Source organism: Protobothrops mucrosquamatus, unplaced genomic scaffold (genome assembly GCF_001527695.2).
Source record: "Protobothrops mucrosquamatus isolate PMUCROS unplaced genomic scaffold, P.Mucros_1.0 scaffold47, whole genome shotgun sequence".
NCBI classification, from domain to species: Eukaryota; Metazoa; Chordata; class Lepidosauria; order Squamata; family Viperidae; genus Protobothrops; species Protobothrops mucrosquamatus.
This window is the reverse complement of record NW_015386429.1, coordinates 682,078-708,975: the sequence shown is the minus strand read 5'-3', so window position 1 is coordinate 708,975 and position 26,898 is coordinate 682,078.

Here is a 26,898-nt window from a genome sequence, read left to right as displayed (position 1 = left end):
AATTCTAAATTTAAAGTATCATTTTACAAAAAGCAAATAAATCAAACAAAGAAGACTGCTTGAAAACATTCAATGATTAAAAATGCGCCAGTCACCAATAGCTGGGAGAAAATGACCAAACTGAAGTGAGCAATGTACCATATCACATCTGTGGAACATCCTACCTTCTAAGGTAAGATCTCCTCCCACCCTCCTATCCTTCCACAAGAGCCTAAAAGACCTGGTTCTGCCAGTTGGCTTGGAATCCAAATGGGGGAGAGTTCCACACTAACTGCTGGGTTAATGGCAGACTCCATTTCCCCTCCTTGTTCTCTACTCAGTACCTGTCCATCTTTCTTTCTTCCTTTTTTGGTAATCATATAATTGCATTTCTCATTGTGTTCTTTTTCATTGTTTATTTTATTGTTTTATTAGCTTCTGCTCTGGTCACACTAATTTCATTTTTTTCCTTTTTTTTTGTTGTAAGCCACCTATAGTAGCTTCACAGTGAGACAGACAGCAAATAAATGTAACAAATAACAATAATAAATAATATCAGAAAATACAGTTATGCAGTGCAGCATCATAGTATGTTAAGTATTTGTGCCAGTACAGTAACTTCAGATCTTGAGTTTTTTGGTAGTGGTCCTTCCATTACAAACAATTATTTTACAAATAGGTAAAAGTTCTCAGTATGAGAGCCAGTTTGGTGTGGTGATTAAGGCACTAGGCTGAAAAAAGGGAGAGTCTGAATTCTAATTCTACCTTAGGCACGAAGCCAGCTGGTAATCCTGGGTCAGTCACTTTTTCTCAACCCTAGACAATGGCAAACCACTTCTGAAATCTTGCCAAGATATTTGCAGGAATAGTCCAGCAGTTGCCTGAAATCAAAACAGACTGAAAGGCATGTATGTAAACACACACGTATATGTGTACCCACGCATACAAGCATACACAAACACACACATACACACACAAACAGGCGCAGTAGCAGAAATAAATTTTGGATAGAAAGAAAAAAAACCTGGTTTTATGAAACAAACAACCTTACCCTGTACCTAGGAGATGGCAAAAATAGACACTGAAGCAGCTTCTTGTTCATGTTCTTACTTCTCATTTTATTTTTTGGAAATGAGGCATTTTAAAATCAATGAAACCATGTAATCAGTAGGTTGAAATTAAAGGAGGTTGTAAGCATATTATCTAAAGCAGCGGTTCTCAACCTATGGGTCGCGACCCCATTTGGGGTCGATCGACCATTTCATGGGGGTCGCCAAGCAAGGCTGTCCACCATTTTTTTTCCCCTTTTCCGGCGGGTGCCTTACCTCCCTTGGGCTGAGCCAGCTGGTGGTCGGCCTGCTCCATCTCTGCCGCTTGCAAGCTATGCCTCGGCCGGCGCAGGGGGCGGAACCACGCATGCGCGGCGCTCCCGGGCAGGGAAAGTCCTCGACTTACGACCGGTTGGGTAGTCCTCGACTTACGACCGGTTTAGTCCTTGACTTACGACCGGTTTAGTCCTTGACTTACGACCGGTTGGGGGTCGCGGCATTAAAAAGGTTGAGAACCACTGATCTAAAGAATTCTATTTTCACAGTGGCCACTAAGGGAATTGAGAGAAGCCTACAAGCAGGATTGCCATTACAGCAAAGGTTCCCAACCTTTTGGGCACCAGGGAGAGGTTACATGGAGAGAAGTTTTTCCGCGGACCGGAGGGGGCGTGGTTTTCTGTGCTGCCTGGATTCTGTGTATAGGGCTTTGATTGTTTGTGCGGACTGGTTGCTGGCATGCCACGGCCCGGTACTGGTTCACGGACCAGGGGTTGGGGACCCTTGCATTACAGGACTCAAAATGTCAATGCACATAAAAAGAATTGTGGCTGCCATTTTGACAACAGACTTACTGCCACCATAATAAACTGTAAACAACCTATTAACAAGACAGACTTTTTCTCCTACAAGTTTCCGGGTAATTGGTTCAGTTCCCCTCCAAAAAATATTAATCTGGACCAGGTATGATTTTATGTATTTGAGAGTAGTACTAATTTAAGAAAATTAAATTTAAAGAATTTAACATCTTTTCCTGAAGTCTCTTTGCATTATTTCTACATTTGTGACTACATGATGCATTTTCAGCAGATAAGACTAATTTTATAAGCAATACAAACTACTTCTAAGCATATGGAAACAGTTCTTTTCTATAGGTTGTAGGACACATAATAAAAATATAATAAAATACAGCAAGACAAAGGTAGCTGATTGCTAGCAAGGAAAAGGCAGGTGACCAAAAGCAACAGAGGAATATTATTAAAAGCATCCCATTCATCAAGTTTGATTAGCCCCTTGTGTCTTGCTCCCAAGGTGGAAATTACATGTCTGGATTTCAGCAGTTCAAATTGTTTCATTAACAGCCTTCTAAGCATTTGGCCAGACTTGCATCTTTTATGACCGACTATACTGAATGGAGCCTATCAATCTTTTCTTTTCTTTCTTTCTTTCTTTCTTTCTTTCTTTCTTTCTTTCTTTCTTTCTTTCTTTCTTTCTTTCTTTCTCTTCTCTTCTCTTCTCTTCTCTTTCTCTAACTGGCAGCAAAAACAAGGAAAATAAATATTTTCCGCAAGTGGTACTCTCGCTTATCAACAGGTGGTTCCACACAATTTTCAGAAATACCTCCTTTCCTTTCATTCTACAATACTACAGCCCATTTTATTCAGCAGATAACCTAATCGTCTTGCAAAGTTTCAGAGTTGGGAGAATGGATAGAGAAGGTCTACTCATTACCAACTGTGTATATGTGTTAAACAAAATTCCTTCTTCCCTATTTTCCCAGAGCAATATTTTATTATTAACAAAGGATTTTTTAGCATTAGTATATACAGTAATAACTATTCGTTTAAAGGTAATCCAAAATTACGACAGCTGTGGAAAAGGTGCTTTACACAGTCCATAAAGGACTTCAAGCCATAACAACCATTGCATCACCACCTCCCACAGCCATGTGATCACAGTCTGGATACTTGGCAACCTGTTTGCATTTATAACCAGTTGTCAAGCTCTCTGACATCACTTGATCGATATTGCAATATTCTCTGATGACTTCAGAGTACATCACACAATCCTACACTGTTTTTTGTTTTGTTTTGTTTCTTTGGTTTTGGTTTAAACTAACAGGAAAGGTGTTAGTGATTTTTGAGTATTTCTATAGTCATCAATATCATTTTCTGTTTGGCAGCGATATGTCTGAATTATCTGTATTTCTAAAATGTATTCCAATAAAAAGGAATGCACAAGAAAAGCTACTAACATCTGCTCAAAACCCATACTTTCCTTTTTGTGATGGTGCTCATTTGTATAATTCCTTAAAGCACTAAGTGCTTAAGCAAGTTGCATTTTATACAATATCTCATTTATATAATTAGTAGTAACATATGGCTCACGATCAGTGTGGGAAATCTAGAATAAGTTTTGGCAAGTTGTCAGATTTAAAGGAATATTGTTTCAAAATGAAGCTAAGGGGAATTTGAAGAAGAAAACAAAGATTTACATTGTGCATGGGGAAAACAAACAAACAAGCAAGCAAGCTAAATAACAGCATATTTCAAGAAGTTTACATTATTTGAACAAGATAAGGTCTTGAATTACAATTTGACTTTTGCTCTTTAAGTTAAAGATAGAACAAACTGTGGCTTCTGATTCTGTCTTGATCCCCCCCCCAAAAAGTTCCAGATTCAAAAATTCCAACCACAACCTAGAACCAGCTGTTTATTATCCATGCATCTGTCAAGAGAACTTAATAGGAACAACATGAAGGTTTAGAATACTGTAGAATTTTAGCTTACTCTTCTAAGTTTGCCAGAGCTTAAACTAACCCTAATTTAAGTCTTTTTCAAAGTGTGATGTAACAGAGAATACAAAGATCATCTCTGAGGCCACTCCATAGAATAAGTACAGGAAAAAGTGCATGGGTTTGAAGCTTATTTATAAAATACTACTCGCTATATATCCATGCTACATTCAAAACAGATCCTTTAAAATTGCCAAAACAATTAAAGATATGTTTCCAGGGTTTCTAACTAAAATTCGTTATGAATAATTTTTCTGTAAGCATTGAAAACACTGGCATTTTTGAGCAGTTGTGGATTAACCAAGTTCATGTGGAAGAACTGTTTAAGACCCCATTTCACATGAATGAATGTTGGGAAAGAGAAATAAATCTAAGTAGATTTTTTTTGCAAGTTAGAACTTGGAATAATTATCTATAAAATATAGTGGTCTTCCATGTCTAAGGTGGAAAAATTTTTTAATTAACTAAAAAAAGAAAGAATGACAATGACTTTTTAGTGAATTTTTATCGAGTGGCAGAAATACAAATTAAAATGCACTTGATGATCAAACTGTATTCAAGAAATCAAACTGTATTCAAAACAATAAATTAAAGTTTGTAATAGGTTCCTATAAAAGCAACAAAGCACTCTATTGCCTAAACATATGATTGAATTTTCATCTCTGTGTATACTAAATATATCTGAGTCCCCTCCCCCGCTTTTAACACATATTTATACCAAAATCAGTTTGGGTTAGAAAAGGAGTTAGGATTTAGAAAAAGCTTCTGTCAATTAACAAATCCTTCTTTCTTTAAAAAATTCTTCTTTCCCTAACAAAAACTTCTCTAGTTCTAGTTCCTTCTAGTTCACAAAATAACTATACAGATCTCTGTTTCATACAACATTTTTAGAATGGAAATGTCTAAGCACTGTTACAGAAATGACAGAAGTTTTCTCAAACCTGATGTGCTCCACGTTTTATATACTGTATATAATATATATTTTTATCAATCAGAATGAACTGGAAGGTCTTCTAGTCCAACCCTCAAACAGGAGACCCTATCCCTACACCATTTCAGACAAGTGGCTGTCCAGTCTTTTCTTAACAATGTCCAATGATGAAGCAACTACAACTTCTGAAGGCAAGTTGTTCCAGTGGTTAATTGTTCTCACTGTTAGAAAGTTTCTCCTTAATTCCAGGTTGCTTTTCTCCTTGATTAATTTCCATCCATTGTTTCTTGTCTTGCTTTCTGATACCTCAGAAAATAAGTTGACCCTTTCTTCTTTATGGCAACCCTCAAATACTGGAATACTGCTATCATGCCACCTCTAGTCCTTCTTTTCTCTAGGCTGGCCATACTCAATTCCTGCAACCGTTCTTCATATGTTTTTCTCTCCAGATCCTTAAACTTCTTAGTTGCTCTTCTTTGCACTTTTTCCAAAGTCTCACCATCTTTTTTGTAATATGGTGACCAAAACTGGATGCAATATTCCAGGTGTAAATGGGCTACTAATACTTCAGGTGATTTTGATTCTATGCTGTTTACACAACCAAAGATTTTATAAGTTCTTTTGGCTGCTGCCACACACTACTGACTCATGTTTAACTGATCGTTCACTAGGACTCCAAGGTCCCTCTCACAATTACTGTTTTTGAGTCAGTTTTCACCTAAACTGTACATAGTAGTAGTTGTAGTAGTAGTAGTAGTAGCAGTAGAGTTGAAGGGAACCTTGAGGTCTTCTAGTCCAACCTCCAGCTCAGGCAGAGCCCTCTCTATGGGCATGCGCGCCGTCACCCCAGTCCTAGACCTTTAGCTGCGTTTTATAAAACCTTTTCACTTTAGGCCTTCGCCACCATGCGCAAAAAAAAAGGTTCAATCAATCAATTTCAACTTCTTGCGGAAAAAAAAGATCTCGCAAAGTTGGAATTGATTGATTGAACTTTTTAGTCCCACCCAGTCTGCCATTACCACCACAGCCATGCCCACCCAATGGGCCAACCCCACCCAATGGGCCACGCCTTCTCAGCACCCGACAATACATAAGTGGGTTTTAGGTTGCAGTTTGGGCACTTGGTCTCTAAAAGGTTCGCCATCACTGCCCTATACCATTTCAGACCTTGGCTGTCCAGTCTCTTCTTAAAAACTTTCAGTGTTGGAGCTTTCACAGCTTCTGGAGGCAGGTTGTTCCACTGATTAATTGTTCTAACTGTCAGGAAATTTCTCCTTAGTTCTAGGTTGCTTCCCTCTTTGATTAGTTTCCATCCATCTCTTCTTGTCCTGCCTTCAGGTGCTTTAGAGAATAGCTTGACTCCCTCTTCTTTGTGGCAACACCTGAGATATTGGAATACTGCTATTAGGTCACCCCTAGTCCTTCTGTTCATTAAACTAGACATATATGTTTTAGCCTCCAATCTCCTAAACATCTTTGTTGCTCTTCTCTGTACTCTTTCTAGAGTCTCAACATCTTTTTTACATCGTGGTGACCAAAACTGGATGCAGTATTCCAAGTGTGGCCTTACCAAGGCATTATAAAGTGGTATTAACATTTCATGTGATCTTGAGTCTATCCCTCTGTTAATGCACTATGTTAGCTTTTTTGGCAGCTACAGCACACTGCTGGCTCATATTTAAGTGATTGTCCACTAGGACTCTGAGATCATTCTCATGGTTACTACTATTGAGCAAGGTACTTATACTGTACTGTGCATTTAGTTTTTCTTGCCTAAATGTAGAATCTTACTTTTTTCAACCTTGAATTTCATTTTGTTAGATAGTGCCCAATGTTCAAGTCTGTCAAGATCCTTTTGTATCTTAAGCCTATCTTCTGGAATGTTGGCTATTCCTACCAGCTTGGTGTCATCTTTGTACTTTTGGTTTTTCCTGCCTAGGTGTAAAATCTTGCTTTTCTCCACATTAAATTTAATTTTGTTGGATAGGACTCATTATTCAAGTCTGTCAAGATCTTTCTGGATCCTGAGTTTATCTTCTGAGCTGTTGGTTATTCCTGTCAGCTTAGTATCATCTGCAAATTTGATGAGTTCCCCTTCTATTCCCTCATCTAAGTCATTTATGAAGCTATTGAAAAGTACTGGGCATAAAACAGAACCTTGTGGTAACCAATTGCTTCCTTTCTTCCATGTAGATGTTGTATCATTAACTTTGCCATGCTGTCTGGGGATGAACAGTATATATTGGACTTTATTTGTAGTCTAATATATATGAACATAACTTCAGTGATTTATAAAGTGATTTATAATAAAGGATCCAAAATGTTAGCTTTCTTTATCTAAATGACTAAATTATTAGTTTGTGAGATGAACAGCTGCATAAATTTAATAAGAAAATAATTTTCAAAGTTGCATCCATCATTATAGAAGTTATGGAAGTTTAATTATTAATAATTAATAAATTAAATAATTAAAGGGCCCATCATGATTAAACATCCAAAGCTGATAATTCATTGTGTAAATTCTCTGTACCTTCATAATATTATTTGAAAGTTTGGGATACATCAACCTAATAGTAAAACTACCACAGATGCCTCATTATGGGAAACATCATGCCAATCAATCTTTGGTTCATTCTTTCTTGATGGTTGCTTGGTTTTAATAATTATGCTTCCTATGTAAATTTGTGCAGAATCTGTAGAGTGAAATTAAAAATGAATCTAAAAGAGCTACATGTGCCTACTATAAAAGTTTAATCAAATGGAAATCTTGCATTTGTGGAAAGAAACTAACATGTTAGCATCAATAAACACAGCTTTCACAACATTACCTTTCAGTATACAGTAGCCTCAGGCAACATCACAGAAAAAATTGCCATTCTGTCACAATATTGACTAGTACAATCACCCAGAGCAGTCTTTATGTGCTTTCAAAAGCCAACTGAAGGAAAAGGCTGCCTTGTTATTCCATGTCATTGAACTGCTCTATCTAGTAAACTGGGAGACAAGTTATAGAAATCAATTGCTATTGTTTATCATTCTAGCATATATTAAATTACTGGCATCAATCAACCATTGAGAAAAACCGCATCAATGAGTAACACAACAGAAAAGCACTTTATAGTTTATTCCAAAAAACTAATTCTAATTACTAGAGGGTTGATAGTTTGGAGACTCCAATTTATAAAACATTTAGCCTTTAACCCTATAGAACAGAATAACACAGTTGAACGGGACCTTGGAGGTCTTCAAGTCCAATCCCCTGCTTAGGCCTTATAACATTATAACATTTCAGACAAATAGTTGTCCAATCTCTTCTTAAAAACTTCCAGTGTTGGAGTATTCACAACTTCTGGAGACAAGTTATTCCACTGATTAATTGTTCTAACTGTCAAGAAATTTCTTCTTAGTTCTAAGTTGCTTCTCTCTTTGATTAGTTTTCATCAATTGCTTCTTGTCCTGCCCTCAGCTGCTTTGGACAATAGCTTGACTCCCTCTTCTTTGTGGCAACCCCTGAGATATTGAAACACTGCTATCATGTCACCCCTAGTCCTTCTCTTCATTAAACTAGACATACCCAATTCCAGCAACTGTTCTTTATGTGTTTTAGCTTCCAGTCCCCTGATCATCTTTGTTGCTCTTCTCTGCACTCTTTCTAGAGTCTTAGTCGTGGTGACTATGCAAAGTATCATTTCAGTGTTATGTATTCCTAACCCTAACTTTGCCTCTATCTACTCCTCCTCTATAGAATGGTCAATAATGCAAAAAATGAACAAATGTTTAAAAATGTAAACTATTTGCCATTAAGTTTGGCATGTTTGCCCATTCTTAATAAAGACATGCAAGCTTTGAAACTCAATTCAGATTAGAAAGTAAATTAGGAAATTATGATTCAAATGTAAAGAATAGTGACAAAGAGCTATTTCCTCTTGTACCATTGACCAAAATTTTCTGGATGAGTAGCATTTTCAGCTCAGCCAAATATGGCAATATGTAACTGGGCATCATCAGCAAGCTAACATCTCACTATAAATCAATGGGAGACATCTACCAATAACTTCTTACATATGTTCAGTGCTTTTTTTGTAAAAAAAAAAAAAAAAAAAAAAAGATGCCGGAACACACACACGTGCTACAGCCCACCTTGCCTACAAAGTTTAACTTTGTAGTTGAAAAAAACCCCTTCAGTTTTTAGTGTATCTAAAAGACTAGGATTTTGTTCAAGGTAAGTTAATACTATTAATGTTACCATGCACAAATCCATTGAAAAAAGGTGCCGGAATTCCAGTCCAGTGCGTTCTATGACAAAAAAAGCCCTGCAGTGGGGAGAGGAAGCATTAAGAACTCAAGAATAAATTGAGATTTCCTCTGCTAGAGATCAAAGAGAACTAGAAAGTACATCAATTTACTTACAATGTTTTCTTTTAAATTTAATTTTTAAAAATAAGAACATTCTATGTCTAAATTAGGACTTGCATTACATTTATATTAAAGTTTATATTAAAAGTTTATATTAAAAATATATTAAAATTTATATTTTAAAAAAGCTTGGTTCTTCTTAACATATGGTGGGGAACAGAAAATTGAGAGAGAAGTAAATTTTAGAAGCATTGGCTACTATCATTGTGTTTTAGCTGGGAGTATGAAAGATTTTTTCTCTGGGCTTCTCACCCCATACCATCAGACTAAACAAAATCTACAAAAAATGTCCACACAGAAGACAAACATAAGTATACTGAAACATTTACACTTAAATAATGCCACCCAAAGTCACTCTGAGATGAGAATACCAAATAATTTATACTTTAAAGGTAAAATTTCCCTTGAGTCAAGTTAGCAACAGTAAGCATAAACTTTGCCACTACTTTCTTCCAGGATTTTTCAGAAACTTTTTGACATTCCACTCTAGACTACATTCCTAGCATTTCCTATACTTTTCCTATCCCAGTAGGACTGACCCTGCTTAGCTTTTTTAAGATCAATCAATGTTGGCTAAGAACTGGAGCTTAAAGAGCTTAAAGACAAAAGACCAAAATAGTACTGTTTTCCATAAGTAAGAATTGTAATAATTCAAAAAGAGAAAATATTTTTTATTCCCAACAACTTTTGCAACAGATATTGCTATATTGGAAATATTACAGCTATACAAATAGTAAAATGAGGTTGTTTTTTACAACATTCTCCTCTATCCTATTTTTAATTTCATAGCCCTCCCGTATATTTCTATCTATGCTTCTGCTCTGCTGGTGGTTACTTCTAAGAGCAAAACCAAAACAATTGAAGCAATCTTTAAAATATTTTAGCAATTAAAGCGGAAATATTTTTTTTATTCCTCAGCTCATAGTCTTACCAATGAAAACCTAATTAAATAATTAAAAACTAATAATTCCTTTGAGGATTTCAAAATGATTAAAAACCTAAAAATGTCTACAGCTATGATAATAATTCTGCTTAATTTGATAGAAAGTTATCATCAGTTAAAATAATGTTTTACAACCAGGAACTATCAACTCAGCTCATCCAGGGGACTTTCCTTGACAAATCTTTTTTTTTTTAAATAATCATCAAAGATATTTCAGTACAACTAGGAAGAAAACAACCATCTATCTGAAATACTTTTTTCATCTATCTGAAATACCTTAAATAGCAGCTCCAGCAAGCAACGAGACAATTCCAAAATACAGATACTTTATCATGTTGCATACAAGTGCTGTGTTTGTGCTGAAGCACTTGGCAAAGATCATATTCAAAGCACTGCATAATGCTAATATGTATATAATTGTATATAATTGAAGATGTTATTACTACCATCTAAGAGGAAAAAAGCACATTTATTTATTTGCTTTACTTACATGTTGGTTTATATGCTATTGTACAATTTAAAAAAATAATCAAACGGAAAATAATCATTAAAATAATCAAAATGTTTCATATACTATAACCAGAAACAATAATAATAATTTAATATATCTTAAATAAACACTCAAATTAAATAGAAAGTTAAACACTGTATTCATGCTTCTTTGAATCTGGGCAATTATACTATTGTTAATTGTGTGAAAAAAAGCAACCCTGCTAAGAATGACCTGGCTTGGATGAATACAGTACAATTTTGATTTGTTACAACAATTGGGGAGAAGAGAATGTCCATTATTCCATTATTAAATTGGAAAATATATCACCTGCATGTTGTCCACACTTATAGTTAAGATGGTGGCAACAACACTATGACTCAAATTCTGCAATCTGTATAAAAACAGGCAGAGCTTTGATCACCTCACTGAGGCCATCATCTAGAGTTTAATGACCATATGCTACTGACACCCCTGAGTGGCACCATTATACAAATTATATAAATAAAATGGGATGTTGTCCATTCCCTCTGAAATCTGTTGCATAAAGTCAAGGTTTTACTGAATTTCTCCTTCTCTCTTCCTTCTTCTCAGAGAAGGAAGTAAGAAGAGAAGAAGGAAGAGAGGAGAAATTCAGTGAAACCTTGATTTTATGCAACAAATTTCAGCGAGAATGGACAACATCCTTTTTATTTATATAATTTGCATATATCAACAAGCGAGATTTATCAGTTTCTCATTTATTTCCAATTAAGTTCTAAATTCTAAGCCTAACAATTACTATTCAAAGCATGGTTTAGGGCATCCTAATAAGATTCTGAAAGAATTTCTGGGCTATAATTCCCTCTTACTACTGCAGCCAATATTTTTGGAGATTGGCAAATGCTGTCATGAGATAAACAAAGGTCATAAATGACATTGTATTATTTGTTTTCATAAATGACATTTAAGACCAAATACAAGCTCATACACAATTATAAGCTGATTTACAGAGGTTTCTGTGGAAAATTTATTATCTAAATCCTTTCCAGTCATGAATTCAGAGTGAAGTATGGAATGAAAACAACCTTACTAATTTTATTTTTGATTTTTGATTTATAAATTAACACATTTTAGTTAAATTCACTTTAATTATAAATTATGAAATAATCATGAGATAAATAAATTGTAACCTTCAGTTCTTAGAGCATCTTATCACTGGTAGATAGACCTAAATAGCATAAAGTAATATACTGTCTTGTGAATAATTCAAAAGAATCCAACAAGAATACCTCATTGTGACACTGTAGAACTTTTTATCACAAAGAGAGGAGTATTAAGATAATAAATCAATTTCTTCAATATGGAAGCAAGAATATATCATTTATTTGCCAGTCTGATATTTTTAAGTCTTATAATTTTATTAAAATGATTAAATTTAGTATCTCTTAAAAGGCATTACTAAATTATTTTCCTTCTAGAAGGTATCTGTTGAATTTTTATTCCATTTATATTTTAAAAAATGTTTGATTTTTAAATCTGAGCAAAAATACATAGTATCATGGCTTACAACAATATGCATGAAGTGCTAATGCAAAAAATTAGAGCTTCAGCAGACCCTGCAATATTATGAAGAATGAATGCCCAATGTTATTATTTATTATTTCAAAAACCATGACACATTAATACTTTGTGCAGCATTACTGAATTAAACTATCAAAGAAATAGATTCTTCATACCTTCGGGTAGAAATTTTTCCTTGCCACCGTAATACTTTATGTGCATACTTCCAAGAAAGACTACAGAGCATACTAGTTCATTAAGGGAGTGGGAGAATCAATTGTAAAATGAAAAAAGCTGAGTGTGATCATAATTCAAAGAGATGAATATGGTACATTCCATTATGTTGTAATCAGTTTCTCCCTTCCATCCTATAAGCACCAATAGCTTATTCTAATTTGGAAAATGAACAATTTCACCTCTTCACTGCATGTCTTTCCTGGACAGAGTGAAAAAATTCAATGTGCTGAAGACAGTTTGTACTTAACATGGCCTTTGGCACAGATAATAGTGATGTTGTTGGCCATTTTTCTCCTTAATAAGAAAAACATTTAAATGCTACTAATACTGCTGCCTTAGCAAACTGTACCAAACAGATGAGACTTGCTTTGCACATGACATATGGAACATTAATCAATAGTGGTTTTTATTTCAATTTATTATAGTTCTTCTCTAGATAGGATGGGGCAGCATACACTGAAGTCTCTTGTAATATCATTCCACAAATAATACAGTTACTAAAATTCTGGATATGAATTTTAAACTATTTCTAATTTATTAAATATTTAATAAAGGCAGTGAGTCAAATATCACAATTAGGAGACAGAAAAAGTAATTTATTCTTTGGGTGTTATTTCCTATACTTGTACTTGAAAATTCATAGGTGGCAAATTTATTATATCTCATCCAATAAGAATAGTAGAGCTGATATATATCTGAATAATTCATAATAAATTACTTTAATCTTTCTTTCATTTAAGATGCATCTGCATCTTTTTCTCTTTCTTTTTAAACATGGTCATTAATCAGATCCTCTGTGCCCTAAACTAAGCATAAGCTAGGCAAAAATAGAGTTATCAACCTGCCTACCCACAGAAATTCTTTAATAAAAATGCTGTATGCTAACCAAGAGAATTCATATTTTCCAAACTACTGGATAATGTTGATTTCTTTACAGTACATTACCTGTGCTTTTGCAGGTTAAGACAAACACATTTATGATAAACTGTTATAAAATCAAACACTTTTTCTAAATGAGTTTATTCAAAGTGATTAGTGCAAAAGAAACAATACCATACTGCTATGTATTGGTAATTTATTTAAATTACCACTACAACATAATATCAATTATTTTAATACATCCTTATACTATTTCTAGTATTTATTAGTTTAATGCCTATTATGAGGGGCTTTTAATTTTTAAGCACAAATATATCCTATTATCTTCAATTTTTTATTCTTTGATTCAGTTCTGTTAAAAAATCAGGATGTAAAATTTTTGTATTATTATTTATTATTATATACTCCTCTTCAAATGAATGTATGAGACAAGTACCCCACAACTGGTAATTGTTTGTTTACCTTCTACAAATTCTAGGGAATATTATTTACATCCAACAAAAAGCAATATGCTTTGTGTAATCTCATATTATTTATTTCTTTAACCATTTTTGCATATTATCCTGTCCACAAATTTGGTGCAGTATATCAAAGACTTTTTAAAAAATTACTAACACTCCCCAGATGGCTATCACTAAAAAACAAACCCAGTTAAAAGCATCATGCTTACTTAATTTAATATAACTAATTTTATTTTGATAAAAAAGGAAGATGTGGAGGGAAAAGAGATGCAGAGAAATAGTGCACACATGTGGATAGGTAGATGGAGAGAGGGAAGAGGAGGGGGAGAAGGAGAGGAAAAGAGTAAGAGAGGGAGGGAGAAAGAGATAGATCCAGGCTTAATATAATAGCTATTCATCGCTAGACTGAATTTTTGAACATTACTTAAGCATTTAACATTTATCAGAAGCCTGCTTTTGTAAGCATAAGGAGAACTGGCTAATCAAATCCCACTCTGATTGACTATCCAACTTTATTGGTCTATAGCTCTATAGTGACACTAATTTCATCAAACAATTAAAGAAGGAAATCCGCACTATTACTAAGAGGATATTAGCCTGGCTATTGCTTTCTCCCAGATTTAATAAAGCTATTAAGAGAAACAAGGCTATCAGCTACAGGTTGATATATTAAGGGAAATTGTGGAATTCATACACTGCTTCCAAAACCCATATTAATAAATATACATTCAATATTTCAATTCAATCTTATTTCCCCCTCTCTTCATTGCAGAAAAATGCAAATGACTTGAGGGTACACATAAAAATCAAAATATAAGCCATTCTTTTTTTCACTGAAAACCTATTTGTGAAACCTAACCATGATAAAGTATTAGAATATTTTGAACAATATTAGTTGGTCTTTCTGTTTTACTGATTTTAATTCTTTGATTTTGTACTTTTGTTTTGAATTTTGTAAACTATCTCAGTTCTGTAATTCTGTTGTAGCATTGTCCTTCAAGATGGAAAACAAACCCTAAAATATTTTTTTTAAAAATACCAAATTCATCCTTTCAAAATCAAACATTTAGAAAAGCATTTGTTTCTTCCCCAAAATGAAACAGCATGATACATGTATAAAATGCAGGTTTCCTAGTTTCTAATATGGTGCCTTAATCAATAGACCAAACTGCTGTCTAATAACCAATAATCTTCAATAACCATAGGTTATTCAGAAAATAACATTTTTACTAATTTATGATCCTTTTTTAATATTGCCATTCTCTTAGATGTATTTTTAGTGTAAGATGCTGACAGATGTCTTTGAAAATTTCTTTGCATATGTTATATTAAACCTGGATTTTTTTAACCATATGCTGAATATTACACGATCATGATAATGGACACACTGATTATGCTCATATATACACAGATCCAGAACCAAACAAAATGTATTTTGGTTCAGTGTATACAAGAAAAATCATACAAGTATATTACATTAGCACAATATACATATATTCAAAATTATATATCACATACTCATTAGGGTTGGGATTTTCTTAAAAAACAAAGCCTACACTGTTCAGTTAGTCCTTGAGTTAGAACCTACTACTTAGCATCTTATTTGAAGTTATAGCAGAGGACTATACAAAAGCTATTTACAACAATTCGCAAAGTTACAGATATGACAGCATCCTTGTAATAGTTCACCCATACAACCATCCACAGGAATGCTGCAATGACCTCTGCCTAGATTCCTTCCATCCTTACTAGCAGGTCCCCATTGGCCTTGAGTCTGCTTCCCACCCAACCCCACTATTCCCACAGCCTCCTTCTCACTTACTCTTCAAAGATCTCCAGAACTCTGAAGCTTAGGCTAAGGAACCATAGCAAGCCATTTCATTGCTAGACTATGTGCAGCAATCCTGGAAGCAGCTGACATTTTACAAGCAGCCACATTGAATTGTGGTCCCTCAGAAAATGGTGGCCCCTTCCAAGATCGCATCATGTAGCCCAACAATGAAACAGCTTTCCCAGGGAGGGAGATGTCTGTATGGACCCAGCAGAAGTGAAAGCAGACCAAAGGCTATGGTGGCCCCAAGTAGTGGGAAGCAGATTATGAGTGGAGGGAGGCCTTGCGCACATGAGCCTATGCCTTACCTTGGCCTCCCATCTGAGGTGCTCCATGCACTACAAAATAACCCATGTTGTAATTTAACGTATCAGGAAGAGCAGTGGGTGGGATCCTGTTGGTACAATAGAATAAGGTAGTAACATAAAATCTCAATGTTTTACTTTTATATGATGATATATGCTAGCCATTTCTATAACAACAAACCTATCCAATCAGCAAAACCCAAAACTAAAGTTTCATTTTTTTCCCATCTCAAGCACAAAGTCCAAAAGCAGTTTGTAAGTAAAATCAAAATTGTGTTCTTTTAATTAAAGCAGTCAATTTAGCCATTTAGCTTCATCAAGTTTTGCAGCCATTCATCCATTGCACTATTCCAAGAAGAAGTCACCATAAAAATGCCTGAAGAGATATAGAGTGTTTTTAGAGAGATACTTTAAAAAAAATCATTTTTAAACAAAAAAAAAATCTTTGAAAATATTTAGCATGGCAACTTAAATCTACTTCCTAAAGTAAATCAAGTATTTATTCATAAACAGGCAGAGCCCATGAATAAGTGTATGCAAAACTCTCCAAATCTTCTACCTAAACATGCTGGCTGGGGAATTTTGGGAATTGAATTGTACATATCTTAAAGTTGTCAACATTCCAATCTCCTGTTGGAACTGAAAAAGTTAAAAGCAATGCTTTTAATGTCTGATCTTCAAAAGCAAATTTACATTCAATTCTACAAATGGTAAAATTGGAACTTTGTTGCTTCCCCTTCCCCACCCCCTAGACAATTGCTTTATTCTTGTTCTTCCCCCAGAAGCTTTTTTTTTGGAAGAATGATTCTGAACTGACATAATTTTTATGTAATGACAGGGGGTCTCTACCAAAAACAGTGATTTCTCACAGTTGGTATCATTTTTCACCAAAGTAATTGAAGAATTTTCTGAAAAGCAAAAAGAAATAAAATACAGAAAAAAACATTCAAATATTCTGGAAATCTAACATACTTAAACATAAATAAATTAAAGAGGACTTAATTTACCCAGAAGCATTTTGCTAGCAATTGAAACCTTTATAGAATCTTCCCATTACATTTGAATAAAAAATGCATCTGGCCGCTAAGGCTATGTCGCAAATGGCCGATATTTGTCACTAAACAAGTAACGAATTGCTTACTATGATGCAAACTATAAACCATTTTTTTTAAAAAAAAATATCAGAACAATTATAAAATTGACATTAAAGATATCATGACAAATGAAAGCAGGTGAAAAGTTAGATGATCTATTGCCATACACAAAAATAATAGATTTTTCTCTGATTACTGCTTAGGTGATCAGAATGTATTAGGTACTTGTTGTCTGCTTGCACTGTGTTTTATTAATGATTCAAATCAGACGTCCAGTTTGGAAATCAATGCTTACTTCATCATTTTTCCTTGAAAGTTTCTATTATTCACAATTGATTTAACAGAAATGAAAGGCTTACCATTAACAAGAGCAAGCTGCTGACACTTTGAAGATGAATTATTGAACTTCTGAAAGTGAATTAACTGAACCATCATCAAGAGCATTGTTTGACATCTCCCCCCTGAAGCAACACAATTGAAACCAGCACTGCAGTCATATCTCTTAACTAAAAATCACATAAATAAAAAAGGAGTGATAATTTAAAATCTACTTGCCTTCACTGACTACCCAGCAGATTTTTAAGGTTACTAATATATTCAAATACATACTTATTGCAGGATATACATATTTTACGTAAGCTCATTATTTTTTTTCTGCAGCCAAAAGACTGAAAAACAGGGAAGCAGGTAGTGGATTAATTGAAGTTTTACAAAAACAATGTAAATATTTCTGTAACAATAGTGGTTTCATGCAAAATACAATTTACAAATAGTCCTTGGGTTATTACCATAATTGGGATCAGAATTTCTATTTTTAAGCAAAGTGGTCATTAAGCAAAACATCACCATGTCAGGCCAGCAGCACGAGAAGACAATGAAAGTCAACCCAGGGTGTTGACATGGGGTACAGAAAGGGTAGGTGACAGAATGCAGGCTGGCCAAGAGCAAAGATGGAAGAGAGAGAGGCAACTGTGGGGATACTGAAGTTGAAGCAGTTTGCATAGGGCAGAAGCACATGACCCAACTTTAACTGCCAGTCAGTTGCCAAGCATACACATTTTGATGCCATGGCCATGGAGGCACTGCAGCAACCAGAACTATAAGATGGGTCACAACTACTATTTGTTTGGGGATATCATTAACTATGAACAGTTGCCAAATGAATGGACATAACTTAAGGACTACCCATAATATGATTTCATCCTTTGGATTAATACTATAAGCAAAAGGATTTAATCATAATTTCAAACAATTCTTGCTTGAAAGAATTGTTACTTCTGGAAGAGGAAAACATCACCAACACGAGTGATCTAAAGAAGACTCAAAGACTTACCTAACGTTTTAATTTCAAAATAGCCAATTATGTACAAGCAATTTTCTTGTACTGAAAAAATTGGTAGGAATTCTTACTTTTAAAAATTAACTTGTGATATAACATTCCATCAATACAAGTTATTAAATTCACAAGTCTTGTTTAAGGCTGTGCACCTGTTTACTGGTGTAAACCCCCCCCCCCGAAGTCTATTTTAATAAAATGCCAGATTTACATTTTAATATATTTATACAAATCATTTTATTTATTTTATTTATTTTTTTATTTATTTTTTGGATTTATATCCCGCCCTTCTCCCGTAGGACTCATATCTCCCAAAATACACACGCACACACACACACACACACACACACACACACAACTTGTTCTTATAAACACTGAATAGGAATTGATGTAATAATATCTTATTCATGATTTCAAGAGCTAACTGACGGTCAAGGTTTAACTGTCCTAAACTTTAATTTTGCAGAATATTCTCTGTTTGGTCAAACCAGCCCCCTTCAGTTCAAAAAGGACAAAGTTTTCCCTTAAAGTTTAATTGTCAGTAGGACTATTTCTCTGCAGTGAATCAGGACCAACACCTATCTATGCAACAAAGAGGTACCAGGAACACAAAGAAGAAATTAGAATTTCTCCAGATAAGACAAATAATAAATATCTGCGGCTTTATTATCAAATTAATTCAAATTAAAATTAATTAAACATTTAAGTATTATATGAAAATAAGTGTGCCTCTGTAGGTTTCAAGATCTTTTGATTTGAATCAAATATGGTATCTTTTGAAATATCTATTTTACTTTGGAATTTACAGGCACTGCTGTAATGTCTTCTGTGGAATTTAGGGTATACACATATCTCGGGGAAAACTGTCTGGAATTTTGTGGTTTGGTGCCACCAGTAATTTTTTATCAAGACTTTGCCTTCCCATCAACACTAAGGATGTTGCCCAAGTTTCAAATCAGTATGAGATCAATAAACACAATGGAAGTAAAATGAAGACTAGAAATATGATTTTTCTAGATCAATAGAAAGTTCAAATATCTAGGAACAACATTCACTGAAGAGAGTAAAATGGACGAAGAGATTAACATACAATGTATTAAGGCAAACCAAGTATTGGGACGGCCTGCTCCACTCCTACAACATAAGGCAGTACTGATCAGCACAAAGAAGCATCTCATACAAAGCGTATTCTTTGCTACTCCATGTTACTAGTGCCAACCATAGACACTTGCAACAAAACATAAACAAAAGTTAGTCGCCACAAAAATGAAATATTTGAGGAAAACTGCTGGAGTGACCAGAGTAGATAAAATCAGAAATGAGACCATAAGAAAAGAATTGGCATAGAACTAATCTTAAATTATATATCAAAACAGCAAATAAAGGACTTCCTGTGGCGAGGCGCCGCCGATGGAGGCTTTTTCCTGAGCCTCCGGCCCGGGACTGCGTCAAAGCCGTCAAAACAGCGCGGATCAGCTGTTTTGCGGCTCGGAACTTTCTCCCCGGGCGAAGGGGAGAAAGTGAGTTTGGCTGGGATAGGGGTTGAGTTCCCTAGTCCCCCCAGGAGCGTTCCTGGGGGGATTTAGGTGAGAATTCCCCCGGAGTCCTAGCCTCTTCTCCGCAGCTCGGTATGCCTTCGTTCTTCGGAGCGAAGCCAGACATCGCCGCCACGGCTGTTACATTGTAGCTGCTTGTGAGTAACTTTTGAAACAGACGGAATCTGACAGGGGATTTTTATTTTAGTTAAAAAGTGACTTTAACTCGAAAATTTCTTTGGGACTTTTTGCTTGTTATAAGTGAAAGTGACAAGAAAATGGCCGCGGATGCATTCCTTTCTTTTTAACAAAAGGAAAACTTTCACTTTCTTTCCAGGTGTGGATTTTAATGGATTTTAAATTCTTTTTTTCAGTTTAAAATCAAGTTTTTTAAGCTTACATTTGCAGTGACTTTTAAAAGAGAGAGAAAAGAAAAGAAAGAAAAATAATCTGGCAGAATGGCTTCAAAACGTACTGTTCCTGCGTTGTCTAAAACAGCTATTTCTTCTCCTGTGGTGCAAACTCAACAACAAAAATCTAGATCTCCCCCACCAACACCTCCTCCCTCCATTACACTCAAAGATTTACAAGAGGCTTTAGCCAAGTCCTCATTGCAGACTTTGAAACAAACAGAAGAACTTTTGGACAAGAAAAACCAGGAACTTTGTGAAAATTTATCACATATTTTCCAAGGACTTGCTACTCACATTGATCGTGTAGAGGGACGAGTGGATGAATTAGTGGAGAAAATGGAGGGAACGGAGGACAGAATTGAAAAGGTAGAGGAGGGAGTGGAAACTTTTCAAAATGATATGTTACTGATGCAGTACAAACAATTAGAATTTGCTTTGAGAATCAGGGGTCTTCCAGAGAACCCTCAAGAGAAACTTAAAGAGGAAGTTGTGACAGCGTTGGCCCTGGCATTAAATTGCAATCCAGAGGTGATACATGGAGAAATAGAAAATTTTTTTAGAGTGAACTCCTGGGTTGCACGTCAAAGAAATTTACCTAGAGATGTGGTTGTCCATTGTACTACAAGAATACGTCGCAATGAAATTATACAGCTTTTTTATCAGCAGAGGTTTCAAATTGCCGCACAAGATATTATACTTCTGAAAGAAATACCTCCTAAGATTTTAAAAGGAAGAAAAGATTTTGCATTCCTGACTCAGGAGTTAAAGAAGCGGCAGATACCTTTCAGATGGGAAATTCCTTTGGGTGTTATATTAAATTTTGCAGGGACCAGGCATAGATTAAACTCTGTTCAAAGAGCCAGAGATTTTTATATGTCGGTCCTGAAAGCTGATATGTCATCATCATCGACATCTAAAGTACAGGAAGATCTGATGGAGCAACCTGTTGTGGATTTGCCTGGGGCCATGTCATCATTATCTGTAGAAGATCCTCAGAAGGAGCAAAGGATGACCCGTGCTGCTTATAGGCGCAAAGAGAGACAGCAACAAAAAGAAACCGTTTCTATAACTTTTCCACAACCTTCGGAGTCAGTGAGCGGAGCGAGGCCAAAGAGTGCAGTTGCCACAGACATGCAAGGAATGCTTAACAAGCTTTGTAAACCAAAAGATGGATAAATGCTGGAAATGAGACTATATGTTTGTATAGAACTGTTTGTTCTTTTTCCTTTTTTTCTTTTTTTTTCTGAAAGAGGTAAAAAATTAAGATTGACTTAAGATTTTATTGAAAGTATAGATTGGAGAGGGAAGGAAGTGAAGGGAAAATTTAAGTGTAAAATGTAAGGGGAAAAAATAAATGTTGAAGGTGGATAGATTATTTTAGATGTATGGAGTGATTAATAGCTTTTAAGTAGATGTATTGGTATTTAATTAATCTTAATTAATTTTATTGTTTTATTTGAGTTAAAGTAGGTATATATTGTTAGTATTATATTTGTTTAGTTAAATTGTAAGTTAGATTTGGAATGATTTGTCTTAGTCCTGTATATGATTCCGGGAAGTTCAGGGGGGGAAGGGGGTTAGAAGTATTAAAATAAAAATTGATATACTTATATGTTATAATTGTATTGACAAGAGCAAGCGCTCGGTTGGTATCCCGGCTTGCACTCGAGGAGGTGGTCAGAAAGAGGGGGGATGTAGAAGGGGAAGGAGGAAGGAGGAGTGGTTGTGGGTTAGAGGTAGGAAGGAAAGGCAAGTGGATGAGGGCGGAGGCAGGTCGGGAACTGCTGAGCGTTTCTGATAATGTATTGATTTGGATTGCTTTTCTTTGTGTATGTTTGTGTTATAAATGCATCATATTAATTATTGTTTAACTATAAAAATTAATAAAATTTTCTTATTAAAAAAAAAAAAACAGCAAATAAAGCAGTTGGCTCACCTGGAGAGGATGTTCTGGGATTCCATACCCATACACAAAAACAGAAGAAGGTCAAAAAAAGTACACAAGGCAGGCTCAGAAGAAGATGGAGAGACAACAATATTAACATCAATTAACAATGGTTGAGGCCACCAGAAGAGCAACACCTGAAGTGGAGGAGGAGAAAGAAAAAGAAGAGGAAGAAGAAAAAGAGGAAAAGGAGGAGAACAAGAAGGAGAGGGAGAGGGGGAGGGGAGGAGGAAAAAGAGGAAGAGGAAGAAGGAGGAGGAGGAGGAGGACAAGATGATCTGCTCATATTTTGGCAATCATTACTATATTAATATTAGCAGATAGTAATATTTAGTCAACATTGATTGATTTCATAAGCAGGATCAACCTTAGTTATTAGTTGGATGTATTACACTTGTGAATTTCAGCACTACTGATTATGCAGTTGAAAACATTCTAGAAAAATGGAAAACCATTTCCATAAAACTACCAAGAAGAAGTCATGCTTGATATATAATAGCAACTTTTAAAAACATTATTATTATACTACATCTAATATCCTTGTCCATTTGGGGTGATGTTACATCTGAGACATCTTGTTTGAAGTAATATTATGTGCTTTAGATGAGATGCTTCTGAAAAGTATTTGCAGCTAATTCACAATGCTGCAAAGAGATTTTTCTTAGGAGAGACTATTTATAAGAAACTTAAAACATCCCTATTACTATAGTTCACTGATTTAACAATTCAGGATTTGATTATAACCCATAAAACTTTACATGACTAAGGATTGGACAGTTACAGTTATTCATTTGCATATATCATCCTGCCCTCATTTTGAGAGCCATGAAGTCTCACTCATTCTACAGAAGCTATCTGAGAATCTTCTGGCAAGAATACAAGATAGGACATTCTCACAGTCCATTTATACCTGCTGGAAGTCCGTGTTAAGAGGTCATAAGCTATACGTTCCATCTTATCCTAACGGGGCATTTTTATTTACAGTATATAGACGTAAGGCAATCTACTGCTAAGTTTGATATAATCCAATAGGTGCTGTTATTTATTACTTATTCGTGTGTTTGATTTAATCAGTCTTTAATGACTTTTAATATTTTAATTTGTTTTTCTAGTTATATTTCACATAAATGCATATCCTCAAATTTAGCAAATAACCAAGTGCTTTTCAAAAAAGCTCAATGAATTTCAGTAATACATAACAGTAACCAAATTGTTTTATACTTAGAAATCTGGTTGTAATCCAAAATATGCAAAGTGGTTGCACATCATATAGGAAAATGTGCCTTGAATAAGCAAAAATGCTGTTTCCTGGTTTCAAATTTAAGATTATCAAGGAATTATTGTATAATATTTGTTGTTAAAATCATTTGCAGGGAGGCATATAGAGTGATCCAGTGGGAAAGAATTTAAAGATACAGGGTGGAAAACTGAGGGCAAGTTCAAAAGTTCAGTTTGGGTGACTGCCATCACATGTTACATGATTGTTGACAAGAACACTAGGTGGATAAAGACCTAGGAGTGATAAGAGGTAATTGTCACTGATGATTTATCACCATATGGCTGTCCACAGCGCTTTCACACAGTAGAATACATCAATGAGTGAATTCACACTTGACAATCCTATCTATGAGAGGGTGAAATTTGATTCCTTGGCTTATATTTCTAAAGACAAAATACAGTTCTTCTCAAATACATTTACCAGAAGGCTAGTGTAAAAAACATCCACTCGCACCCACACACACATCCGACCAAGGTGACAGAGACAAGAAGAAAGGAGAAAAAAATGCATGTGACAATGTGGGTATTATTGTATTATAAGAAATGTAACTGTTCAATCTCATGCAAAATGTTGACCTTACATTGTGACATTCAAGGTTCTTAAACTACAATATGTTGGATTTTGGAGAAGAACTTGATGCATATGAAGATTAACATCAATTCTACAAAACCGTTAAAAGTGGGAAAGAATTAGCTATAAATAATAAAAAGCCTGTTAAAGAAGAGACTCTAAAATTGTGGAAATGTTTGTGGGAAAACAACAAGAGTTACAATAGGAATTCAACATGGATCAGACAAGTTGAAAACATAGTGAAAATACTAAATATGAAAGACATTAGAATAACCAAAGAAATAGTATGAAAGCAATAAGAGAATGTCAAAAACTGAAGTGCTACTGGATCAGATGAGCTAAATGAATTCTGGCTAAAATCATTGACAAGTCTGCACTTGTGGTTGGAGACCAGATGAATAGGTCTTTGGAAGCACCAGAAAACAAAGAATGGCTAACAACAGGAACGACATTCCTAATTCAAAAAGGATAAGGAAGAGGGGAATGAGTCTGGAAATTACCAACCCATCATTTCTTTGTCAACTGTATGTTACTTATGGGCATAACTGCAAATAGCTATTTGAAAAGAAATGATTTACTCTGTGTAGAACAAAAAGGGTGCTGCAGAAATTCAAGAGGAACAAAGCATTATTATTGAATAACAAATTAGTTTTAAAGAGTTAAAAAATTGCTTATGGCCTGGGATAGACTATAAAAAGGAATCTGATTTTACTTCACATAGCTGGATGGGGAAATGTCTCAAACGTTTTTGGAATCAACAGAAACATTCTGTAATTTATAAATACAATGAATTTTTGATGAATGAAGCTAATGGGGAAGAGTTAAGAGAAGTCAAAATCAAGTGTGAAACTTTCCAATTTGATTCATTATCACCTTTATTCTTTAAATGGACCCAGTGTATACAATTTTAAACAAGACAAACTGTGCATATGAATTAGCCAAAACAAGAATAATGAATGAAGTCAATCAAGGAAAGCTCTTGAAAACTGATTTATTAATTGGAAGAACAAGCAAATACAATGTCAATATCTTAGACTTATAGAAGGAAAAGCTGATAAAAACCCCACATGGTTATGGTTAAAATCAGAAATGATAAAGAAACAGATGGTGTTTTAGTGACTCAAAAACAAGTTTTGCCAACTAACTGCATCAAGGCAAAAATTCAACATGTAACAAACAAAAACAATGTCATCTTTGTGGCGAAAGGGGCGTTATTTTACCTGAATGCCTTTTCTCAGCATGATGGAAAATCCACGAATGGGTTAACTGTGTCTTCCTGCCCAAATTAGATCAAGTTAGTCAAAGTTGCCACGCCTGTCCTGGACTAGGTCACGCCCCAGTTTCGAATAGGGTGAAGCTAATGACGGCACGACATGTTGGCTCCCAGATCCCTAACACTGAACCTGACTGTGGATAAGGGATGGGTGTGGATTCTCCATTCATCATGCTGAGAAAAGGCGTTCAGGTAAGACAACGCCCCTTCTCCAGCATGAAGAATGGAGAATCCACGAATGGGACATACCAAAGCCCTCCTGTCCCTATGGGGGGGAACAGACTGGGCCTGTGTCACTGTCGCCAGCACTATCTGCTGCAACACCCGTCGGCCAAAGGAGGCCTCCGCAGAAGCAAACTTATTGAGCTTGTAATGTCGCATAAAAGGGGAAGGCGAAGACCACCCTGCAAATGTGGCCGCCCTGCAAATGTCATCTATGGACGCTTGTGTAGCCCACACTGCAGATGTAGCAGCACTACGAGTGGAATGTGCCGTCACATGACTTGAAACTGGCAAAGAGCACGTCTGATACGCTCCGGAGATACAGGCCTTGATCCACCTGCCAATGGTAGAAGAAGACACCTTCTGGCCCTTAGAGGCAGGTTGGAATGAAACAAAAAGGGCTTTCGACCTGCGAAAGGCAGCCGTCCGCTTGATGTAATAGCGCAACGCCCTACGGACGTCATGAGACGGGTTAGGAGAAAAGTCCGGCAACACAATCTCTTGCGCCCTGTGAAACATAGTGTTAATCTTGGGAATGAACGAAGGATCCAAACGCAGGACTACTCTGTCTTGGTGAAAGATGCGTAAGTCCTCCCTGATGGAAAGAGCTGCCAACTCCAAGATGCGCCTAGCTGAGGTAACTGCAACCAAGAAGGCAACACTAAGAGACAAGGACCGTAGGTTGCAGGTTCTGATGGGTTCAAAGGGCGACTCGGTAAGGGCCTGCAAGACCCGCGGTAACTCCCAAGTGGGATACCTATGAGCCACGGGCGGTTTGCTGTTCGTGACCCCCTTGATAAAGGAGCGGATCCTGGGATGCTGAGCCAATGGGCCCCAGTTGTCACAGGTAAACACCGTGGATACAGCCACCTATCTGCAGATAGTGCTGGGCGCTAAGCTCTTATCAACGCCTTCCAACAAATAGTCCAAGACCCATGGAATAGTAACATCCGAGAGAGCCAAGTGATTCCGTTCACACCATTGGCAGAAATTTCTCCATGTGGAGTCGTAAATGTGATTCGTCGCCGGCTTCGGGAGGCTTGAATCATAGAAATTACCCTTAATGAATAGTATCCCTGTGCTAAGAACTGGCGTTCAAATGCCAGGCGGTTAACTGGAGCCACTGGGGCTCCGGGTATTGTATGACTTCCTGTAAAAGTATTATCCAATCTGGAGGGATCCTCCACACAGGAGCCACGGAAAGGCTCACGAGGTCTGCAAACCACGGACGCCTCAGCCAGTGTGGAGCAATGAATAACACCTCTGCCCGTTCCTGCAGTGTTTTCCTGATGACTGCCAGGATCAGAGGAAGAGGGGGAAAAGCATACAGCAGACCCCCTGGCCATGGACTACAAAGGGCATCCATTCTCTCCGCCC